At 42.1% G+C, this 10,288-nt stretch overlaps 1 protein-coding gene across 12 annotated transcripts in view; it reads left to right on the top strand.

The window, feature by feature from the left end:
* The first annotated feature begins 92 nt into the window (after positions 1–92).
* The window catches only part of ZBTB25 (zinc finger and BTB domain containing 25), a 42,589-nt gene continuing 32,393 nt past the window's right edge, over positions 93–10,288 (top strand). For 8 of the 12 annotated variants that reach the window (XM_070592957.1, XM_070592959.1, XM_070592962.1 and 5 more), the window contains exon 1: positions 93–226. The gene's annotated coding sequence lies outside the window, so the exon portion shown is untranslated. The other 4 variants (XM_070592965.1, XM_008533246.2, XM_008533245.2 and 1 more) reach the window with 3 other exon arrangements.

Raw genomic sequence — 10,288 nt, 5'->3', positions numbered from 1 at the left:
CGGGCAGGCGCGCACGTACGCACGCACGCACACTTCGGCCCCGCGCCCCTCGTTCTTCGGCTACCAGGCGCGCGATCACATGGGCCCATCGCGCGGCGGCCGGCGCGGGAAGCCGCGCGAGAGCGGGCAGCGGGGTGCGTGTGCCGGCGCCGCCGCGTGACGTACACGGCGCGGGAGCCGCCCCTCCCGCACGGAGGAGCCGGCTGGCCGCCGCGGCGGCGTCTGGGTAAGCGACGCGGCCCGGCCCCTGTGGGTTGCTCCGGGTTCAGTCCCTCCCGCCGCGAGCCGCCCAGGGCGGCGGCCTGCAGCTGCGCCGGTCGCGGGACAGATGCAAGTAGCTGGGGAGAGGGGTGTTTTTGGTCCATTTGAGATGTCAATCAGGGCAAAGGAGGAAAATAGCAACCGCGTGTGAGCGCTGGGCCGAGGATGCACGGAGTCGCCCTTCGCTGCCCGCGCGAGGCGCTGCCGGGGCCTGACTCAGGCCGGGACGGCGCGCGGGGCGCCGCAAAGGCATGGCGCCCTCTGCGCCGCGGGCCTGGGTGCGAGCCGGCGCGGGAAGCCCCGGCGGGCCCACGGCTTTCCCCTCGCGGCCGCGCCGGCCTCGCAAGTGGGCGGGTCTCCAGGTGCAGCCTGTGAGACGCTGCGGCCGCTGCCCTCCTTCTCCCTTCCCCACCCCCGTTTGTTTTTACCCGTTTGTAGAGCAGGAAGTCCCCCCTATAATTCATTACTATCCTTTTTCAGATTATATTAATCTCATTTTAAGCAAATCCAGTTTTTCTCTTTAAAGCTTCCCCCATTCATCACTGCCTTCCGTGGCACTCATTATTTGGAGAAATCAAGCTGCTTAGGCAGCGTCTAGCGCTGTACCTGGAACTTGACAGCAGCCAACGTGTTTCATAAATTAACGCTCGTTTTTCCCCAAGGTATTAAATTTGGCATTCATTCTCTGGAGACTTAAATCTTTTTGGTAAAGCTGTTGATTCTCATAGGATTCTGTCAAGTGTGTAAAGTACACTTTGGAATCACAAAGCTGAAAGGGGTCTTGTAGAAAATCCAGTTCATCCTTCTCATTTTACAGATGAGGACACCAGGCCTAAAGAGCGTGTAGCTTGATGAGGTCCCACACTTGGGTAACTGGCCTCCAGGGCTCCAGACGCCTTGGTCCTTGCACTCTCCACCACATCAGGAGTCCAGTGCTGGTTTAACCCACTCACAGAGGTGATTATAATTAGTTTGATTCAGGTTATGGAGAAATCAAGCTTGTCCAGTGTGTGATGGCTGTGGTATTTTAAGGAATGGGGTTGGCACTTTTTCTAGGTGCAGTAGACTGCCTGCGATGTACTCTGGAGCTCAAAGCTTGTCCCCCCACAAAACAACATTTGCAGCATTGGTTGCTTCCTTAAGTTAAGGCATCAAAGTCCTCTTTAGCAATCTGGATGCGTTTTAATTAAGGATAAACTGTTAATGCGTTATCAGATGTCAGCTCCTTAATAGGGAACAAAACACTGATGGGATAGTACATGGAATAGATTAGTTCTTAGGGCTCGGAGGTTATCAGGAAGCAGTGGAGCATCACAGGGGTGGTCAGCAAGAAAGAAGGGAGGACCTCACAGGACTTGCTGTACCTTTTTGCCCAGCCCTGCCCTGAATGTCTTATTTTGAGGTAGTGGAGATGGACTCTACTCAGGTTTGGTCGCTGTTTACTGAGTACCTGCAGTGGCTAGCTGCTCTCATAGATGAATTTCGATTACTTACCAAAAAGGAGGTAGCATTATCGCCATGTTACAAATGAGGAGACAGGTTCAGGGAGATTTACCTGGCTTCATTTGCAGTAGAATTCAAGCCTAGATCACTTATCTCCCCAGTCCAGTCAGTGCTCTTTTGCATTATGTCTTGCTACCACTTCAAGCCAGGAAGGGGATGAGAGAATCGCCTGTGGCTGATTTATTGGCGCCTGTGGTTGCCCAGAGAGGCCGAGCAGGACTTTCAGCTGCCCTTTCTGCCTTAGAAAGTGGAGCTGTGTGCTTCCACCCTATCTCCTGAGGGGAATGCGAAGGAGCCAGGCTGTCTAGCTGGGGAGGAGGGGCCCAAGTGCCGAGGCCGTAAAATATCCTGGCGAGGGCTATGCTGGGAAGTGTTGCGTAATGCCCTCCCCGCCGCTGAACCAAGTGATTTATTTACTATGGTTTGTAGGTGGTGCTTGACCATCTTGTTAAAGAAAAACATGTCCATTTTAGTAATAACAGGGCCAGAAAAGAGTTGGGGGTTTTATATTATTGCGGGCCTTTTTCTTGTCTTAAAAAAGCAGTGCAGGTGCTCTTATCTTGATCAATTATGAAGTACTTCTACACCACTTCCTGTGCCCCCTTTCTGCTTATTTATTCCAAATTGCATGTGAACTTCAGTCTTTTGAAAGAAGAATGCTAAGAGAAATACTGCTCCAGTTTATAGTTACCTGCACGGGTTATGGAGTCAGACCTAGCTTTTGAGCCCCACTTTATACTATTTGCTAGTTGCGTGTCCTAAGTGTAGGGGTTTTTTTTGTCTGTAAAATGGAAATAAAAATAGCACGTATAGGCACAGTGAGGATTAAAGGAAATAATGTACATAGAACATTTAGCACAAGGCCTTTTGTGTAGTATTTACTCATAATAGTAGCTATTGATAATAACTAGAACAGTATTATTCCCTCTAGGATAGGAAAGAATATTACTACTTGAGTTTGCTTCCGGTGAGTGGAGGAAGAGGAAAGAAAGTGTTTGAAGCAAACATCGGTTTTAGGATTATTGATTGAATTTATTAACGCTTCTCCTTTCCCTTTGCTAGCAGGATTTTTTTCTTTTTAACCTTATCTGGAGAAAAAGTGTTTATAGTGTTAAGTTGGTTATTTTTGAAATTTTTCTAATTCATTTCTTCCCTGGTTACAAATTAATTATGCAGTGACTTTTTGTTCCTCCTGAAAAACTCTAGGCACTTTAAGCAAAGGGTTTCATTAGCCCATGTGGATAACGTGTCAGTGGGATGTTCGGTGGCAGAGGAAGTCCTGGCACACCTACGTTCAGAAGTTACCGTCGTTCTTGTTTGTACTGTATTCTAGGTCTGTACTAGGGCTGTCATTTTCCAACTTTCTTCTGTCCTTTGAGTACCTTTTTTTTTTTCAGAAATGCAGTCTTTATTTTTTTAGTGGACTACGAAGAATCTTTTTCTTTACTTCACGGGATTCTGATTTTTTTAAGGTCCACTAGCAATTTGCACTCACTGGTGTTAGCGTTTTGTTTGCCTGGTGCTGCGGTTTTTATCAGGCATCCCACATGTTGGTTAGATGGGGCTAGAGATGTAGCAGGCTGGCTGTGTCTGCCAACAGGCAGGAGGCCCCAAACTAACGTCTCCCTGTTCCGTTAAAGGTTTTTAGAGCATAACTGCTCTTCCTGTGTCATCTACCACGTCTGCTGCTTACCCTCTCCTCTTATATTCTCACGGCTTTTCTTAAGCAGATGCCTAGAATTACCACAGATTGTACCTCAAACAATATTTTCAGATTTGGAATTTCCATATCACTTTTAGATGTTATGAAAATGGCTGTAATGGCCTTCGGGAGTAAATACCTCTTTTTCCTAAATACTTTTTAAAAAGAAGTCTGAAAATTGTGTGTTCCTCCTCTGCCTCCAAGGTGCATCCTACTAGTTTGGGAGCACTTTTGCTTCTTAATCTGGCTAATTTTTTAGTTTAAAATACAATTAGAATTACAATTGTTGATTTTTGTTCATTTAATGTAATTGGTATATTTCCCACATTTGAGCATTTCTTGTGAAAGTGCTTCTTTTTTCCTGTAATTTTAGAGTGTGAAATATTTTCTTGGGTTTCCTTAGTCACCTCTTCTAACGCAGTGGTTCTTAACTGAGGCATCATATTAGAATCACCTGAGGAGCTTTTTTGAAAAGACTGTGTGTCGGGCGGGTGAGGGGCCCCTGGTCCCATAGTGGTTAAGCTCACACACTCTGCTTTGGCAGCCCCGGGTTCACAGGTTCAGATCCCAGGCATGGACGTACACACTGCTCATTAAGCCATACTGTGGTGGCATCCCACATACAAAACAGAGGAAGATTGGCATAGATGTTAGCTCAGGGACACTCTTCCTCAAGCAAAAAGAGGAAGACTGCCACAGATGTTAGCCCAGGGCAAGTCTTCCTCGAGCAAAAGGAGGAAGATTGGCAACAGATGTTAGCTCAGGGCCAATCTTCCTCACCAGAAAAAAAAAAAAAGGCTCTGTACCTCACCCTCAGCAATTCTGTGTGGGTTAGCTTGGCATAGGACCCAGGCATCAGTGCCGCTCTACATGGGAGGTTTTACAGTACAGTCAGCAATAAGGGCCACTATTCAAGCATAACATGACTTCTGGGTTATAGAATGTTACACCTCCACAATCAGAAAGTACCACTAAAAGTTGAAATCAGTGTATAAACTCTTTTATCATGTGGCACTTTGAATATTTCTGCTTTTACCTTTGTGTTTATAGCCATGAGTAAATATCTCAAAAAAGCTGTACACATTCCTCTGCCAACTTTCCTGACTCCTTGTCTTAATGATCATTCATAAGAAAGTCACAATGGTAGTAACCACAGAGAAGATATCTGAGGCTGCTTGTTTTCTACAGAAACAGATGTCTTACTCGTTTTGTTCTTTTTTTTTATTAAAGATTCTTACAGCCTAAGAGAATGAAAAGCTGTGTATTCCAGGACATCGTTCTGGCTGCCATAGATCTGAGAGTCCAGTCTGACCAATACAATAGATTTTTTAAGTGAATAAAAATCAAAGATGTTGAATAGCAAGCTAACTTTGAATTGAACAAACATAGATACTGGTATAAAGCTGTTCTAGTTTATGTAGTTTAAGCAAATCCAGAGTCACTGCAATCTATTAAGTAAACAAGATTTTTGTAGTCTTTCTTAAATATCATTGCTAACCCCATTATAATGTAAATACAACTTCGATAACAGATAAAGCATTTTAAGATGTAGCACTCTTACATTTTGGCTCTAGTATTTGTAAATATAATACAATGATAATTATTTTTCTGCAACCTCTCTCACATCTTAACATTTTCACCAAAAATTCTCAAATGTAACTTCTAAGATCTTTCTGTAAGCATAGGAAACTTTGGCTGTTCCACATGTAAGAGAAAATAAAATTGATGGTCAAAGAAATGATGAGCAAAAGCTATATAAAAAGCCAGCTAATAATTTGCAAAGTAGAATGTGTTGGAAAATGTCCTTAACTTTGATGGATTGACTGTTTATATGGGGTAAAAATCTGTGTTGCCTTAAAACATCAAAGGTATATTATTATGCAAAGAAGTTTGAATGCACTTATTATATATTTAAGGCTTATTTTTTTTTTAACAGATCTGAATTTGTTTCATTTTATAAACTTGGAAAATTTACCCCCTTATTTGGTTCAATATAGTCACAAAATCTGCCATCAATATATATGTTGAAAGTTCTAGATTGGGGTTTTGAAGAAAGGGCACTGAGTTTAAAGTCCAACTTGAAGTACTACCAGTGCCATTTTATAGCTAGTTGTCTGACTTTGGGTACCTTTCCTGCCTTCTCTGAGCCAATGGTTCCTCAACTATAAAATGGAACTAATGTAGTACCTACTCTACTACCTTATAGGATCAAAAAAAAGATAGTGTAGGGCAGAGGTTCTCAAAGTGTGGACCAAGGACCCCCCTGGAAGTTCTGGAAACCCTTTCAGTGGGTCTACAAGAATCTCCCTTTTTTTTTTTTTTTTAAAAGATTTTATTTTTCCTTTTTCTCCCCAAAGCCCCCGGTACATAATTGTATATTTTTAGTCATGGGTCCTTCTAGTTGTGACATGTGGGATGCCACCTCAGCATGGCTTGATGAGCAGTGCCATGTCCATGCCCAGGATCCAAACCGGTGAAACCATGGGCCCCGGAAGCACGAGAACTTAACCACTCAGCCACGGGGCCGGCCCCCGTGAATCTCCCTTTTGTAGGGCCAAATTCTCTTAATATGTTTGAACCAGAACAACATGTGGCAACAGATTAAATGCAGAAGCAAATAAAAGAACTGGGTATATTTTTTAAAGCCAGGTATTAAAGAAGATAGCAAAATATAAAGCAATGCCATAACAATGCCTTTTTTTTAAGGAAAAAATGTATTATTTATGTTAATAAGTAATGAACTTGTTATTTTAAATAAATATTTAAGAGTTTCTCAGTTTTAAGTTCTACCATGGTACATATTGATAAATATAACCCACATAAACAACAGCTCTCTGTTGACCCTAATACTTTTCTTTAGAGTATAAATGGATCTTGAGACCAGAACTTTTTAAAACTGCTAATGAAGGGTCATGGCTGAGTAGTACCTTTGGGGGCAATTCTGCAGATAAAAACTGTAAACTTTAGGAGCTGGCCCAGTGGTGTAGTGGTTAAGTTCGCACACTCTACTTCAGCAGCCCAGGGTTCACTGGTTCAGATCCCCGGCACAGACCTATGCACCACTCATCAAGCCTTGCTGTGGCAGCATCCCACATAGAAAATGGAAGAGGATTGCCACAAATGTTAGCTCAACAACAACCTTCCTCAAGCAAAAAGAGGAAGATTGGTACAGATGTTAGCTCAGGGCCAATCTTCCTCACCAAAACAAAAAATTAAACTATAAACTTGAAAAAGTTTTAAAAACTACCAGATGGCATTCAAGAATGACAAAAAGCAGGCAGAAACTGGAATGAGGTCTACACTTGGAAGAAGGGACCAACAGTGCATACCTTTCCATTTTTATGGCTTTTAGCCTCAGAGAAGGCCCCAGTTGGTGACATGATGGGATGGCTAAAACTGGGATAACCTGTAATCTTACTTGCTTGAAGAAAAGAGGACAAAGTTCAGAGTGATCACACAGCTGGAAAGTAAGGAGCAAAATCCTAGAAAAGATGTCAGTGGTGGTGGGGGCGGGGGGGACGACCTTAAATACTGTGTATAAACTCAGCTTGAATCTCTTGCCAACCCCTAAACTTATACATGTGTTGAGCAGCCTCAAGACAGCACATCTAACACTAAGAAAACTGAACCATAGGGGAGTTAGAACTTGGAGTTTAAGTCCAGCCAAGTTAATTGTCTGCAAAACAAAACAAAAACATTAACTCCTAGGAAGAATATTACAGAATCTGGGGTCTTTACTATAGCAATCACAATGTCTAGGATATTATCCAAAGTGACCAGACATATGAGGAAACAGGAAACTATCACCCTGATTGGAGGATGACCCCAAGGTGAAACTTCTCTCTTACCAAGCCAGTTTCTGTGCCTCTTCTCCAGTGTTCTAGGACCCAGCCTTTTTATCAACACCTAGCACATGGCAGTTACTCTGCACATATGACCTGAAGAAGTGAATGAATTCTTCCAGTTATCCAAACTGGAATTCCGAGACTCACCTTTGGCTTGATCATTGTGGCTGACCACATCCAGTCTGCTGCCAAGGCAAATCTGGTGTGTCTTGTATTCCTTCCTTCATTTCCACTGCCTTTGGAGTTGGAGTAGGCTCTTTGCGCTTCTTTCTTTCTCCATGCCTTTCCCTTGCTAATCTTTTTTTTATATTGCTGCTAGAGCAGTCTTGACTCCTAGGCCTAATGATAGTGATAACTGGTGTTTATTGAACACTTACGATGGGCCTCACTATTTCTAAGTGCTCACATGCGTTATCTTACTAAATCTATATAACAACCTGTGAGGTAGATACTGCAGTTGTCCATATTTTATAAGTGAAACTGAAGCCCAGAGAGTTGAGTCTCCTGTCTAGATCACACAGGTAAATGGCAGAGCTAGGATTTTAATCCATACTTTTGGATTCTAGAGTCCAAGCTTTAACTACTCTGCCAGTTTCCCTCCCACAGAAAATGTCCTAACATAGTTCATTGCAAACACAGCTGGAGTACCTTTTAACTGTGTGCCCGCTGTGAGCTGACCCCATCTCTTGTTATTCACTTACTTTTGTTTGTTCTATGCCAAACTGAATTCTTCAGTTATCTATATATTTGTACCCCTCCCTGTCATTTTACTCATTCCATTTTTTCTGCCTGGAATGCTGTGTTCACCTTCTGCCTGTTTATCCAAATCCAGTTCCCATGGCTTATTTTCCATTGAGTCTCCTGTTATTTATCTCCCCCTCACACCATGTTCTCCAAACTGCTCTTATGGCATTTAACACTTTTACTTCATGTTGCAATTACTAGGTTTTGTGTTTTGTTTCCCCTGTTAGCCTGTAATCTTGATTGCAGCATCTATGTAATTTTTTTTCCATCCCCATGCTTTGTTCAATGGATGTTTTCAAATGTTTATTAAATTTCTCTTCAAAAAATATTTGTTCAATAACTGAAGAATGTAACTGTTATTCATAGATCATTAACCGCAACATTTTTCTATATTTGGTTTTTTAGCGTGCCATTTCTCATTTCCATATGTTTCAAGAGTTTATTATACTAATGTATAATATGTATATAGAAAAAAACTGGTAAAAATGTTTATGATCTGCTGAGGGAGGTTGAGACAATTTGTAAGGGTATTTTAAGGTACTTCAATTTGAACCATTTCATTGAATCTAAGACATGTTTTTCAAATACTAACATCTCCAACATAGAATTTTATTTTGGTTTTTTAATCTCGCTATAAACTGATGGTGCTTTAGAATCAAGGAAATGTGGTAAATACAATAAATAGTAACTTTTGACTAAATGCCCTTTTGGAACAATACCCACAATTTGGATCTTGTTAGAGGATAGGCTCGAGTCTGTAGGTTGTCTTATTATTTCTTGTTTCATTGCTGCTTAAAGGCTTTTAACATGAGATGGTAAAGGATATGAGTTTTTTTTTAGATTGGGGAAACTATTATGTTTGAATAAGTAGGGTTTTTAAAAGTAATGTGTGAATGTTGACTTAAAAGAAGCAAGTTGCAGGATCCCTAAAGTACAATTTTATTTATATAAAATTTTGAAACATGCAAAACACTACCTTGTTAAGTGATATATGCATTTGCAGTAAGAATGTGACGGCGTACAAGAGAGTCGTAAACACCAAGTGCAGGATGGTGGGTACTTTGTGGGGAGGGGGATAGAATGAGGGAGAGATGCCAGGGGTCTCTCACGGGGTTTACTTTCTGTGCTCAGGGGTTGGTGGGTGTTTGTTACATTCTTGTCTGGACCTACTTTTCTATCTGAAATATTTCATAATTTTAAAAAATGAGAGAAAAAGGAATATATTTAGTATGTATTTATGATACTAAACGTCAATAAAAGGTTTTTTTAAGTTCCAACAGTACAGTTCCCTCCACTCTTAACTCCTTGCTCCCTAGTTTCCCTCCTAGAAATGAACATGTTACTTGTTTCTTTGAAACTTTCCAGAGATGTGTACATAAACAAGAATATATTTATGTATAAGTTCCTCTGCCACCTATAAAAATAACCACCCCACCTCATAGTAGTGCTCTCTATACAGTTTTATACTTTGCTTTTTTTACGTACTGTATCTTGGAGGTTATTCCCTATCAGTACATTAAATATGTAGTTTTAATAAAAATAAGTTTAGCCTTTTATCAGTAATAATTACCTTTGCCTTTACCAGTTATAGTCTAGACTTTATCCACTAGAAAGAATAAATATTTGTGTTGCTATGTCACATTTGCATAAGCAGCAGGAAATCTGAGTTTCTCCCTGATTCCTCTTTCGATATATTCCTGAGGCTTCCCGAGGTGCCTTGATGTGTAACCAGACTGTTCCCGAGGCTCCTCCAGTCTATGTGCTCTCTGGGAGGTGGAGAGGGAGGACGTTTGGGCTCTGGAGCCCAGTGCCTGGGTTTGAGTCCCCTCTTCTGCCGCTGACTAGCGTGTGACCTTGGCTAAGTTAACTCTCTGTGCTGGTTCGGTTCTTCACTATAAGATGCATTGAGTATTCCCTTTGTCGTAGAGTTGTACTGAAAATTGAGTGAGTGGAAAGTGCCTGACTCATAGAACGCACTATAAAGTGTTAGCAATTTTTCCTATATTATCGGTCACTCCGCTGTCTGCTGCCCAAGCCACTGCCAATCTCCAGACAGCTAACCCCACACTCATCACTGACCTTAGACCTTGTTCTCTCTGGCTAGTGAGGAAACTTCATTCTCTTTGTAGGATCTGCTCTTTTAGAGGATGTTCTCCCAGCCCCCTGGTGACACACTTTATACCACAGCTGCCATCTCCCTAAAGCACTAGGGTGCTCTGCACAGTTGGGTGGA

The sequence above is a fragment of the Equus przewalskii genome, chromosome 25 (genome assembly GCF_037783145.1).
Source record: "Equus przewalskii isolate Varuska chromosome 25, EquPr2, whole genome shotgun sequence".
Lineage (NCBI taxonomy): Eukaryota > Metazoa > Chordata > Mammalia > Perissodactyla > Equidae > Equus > Equus przewalskii.
This window is presented reverse-complemented; position numbering and strand designations above follow the sequence as displayed.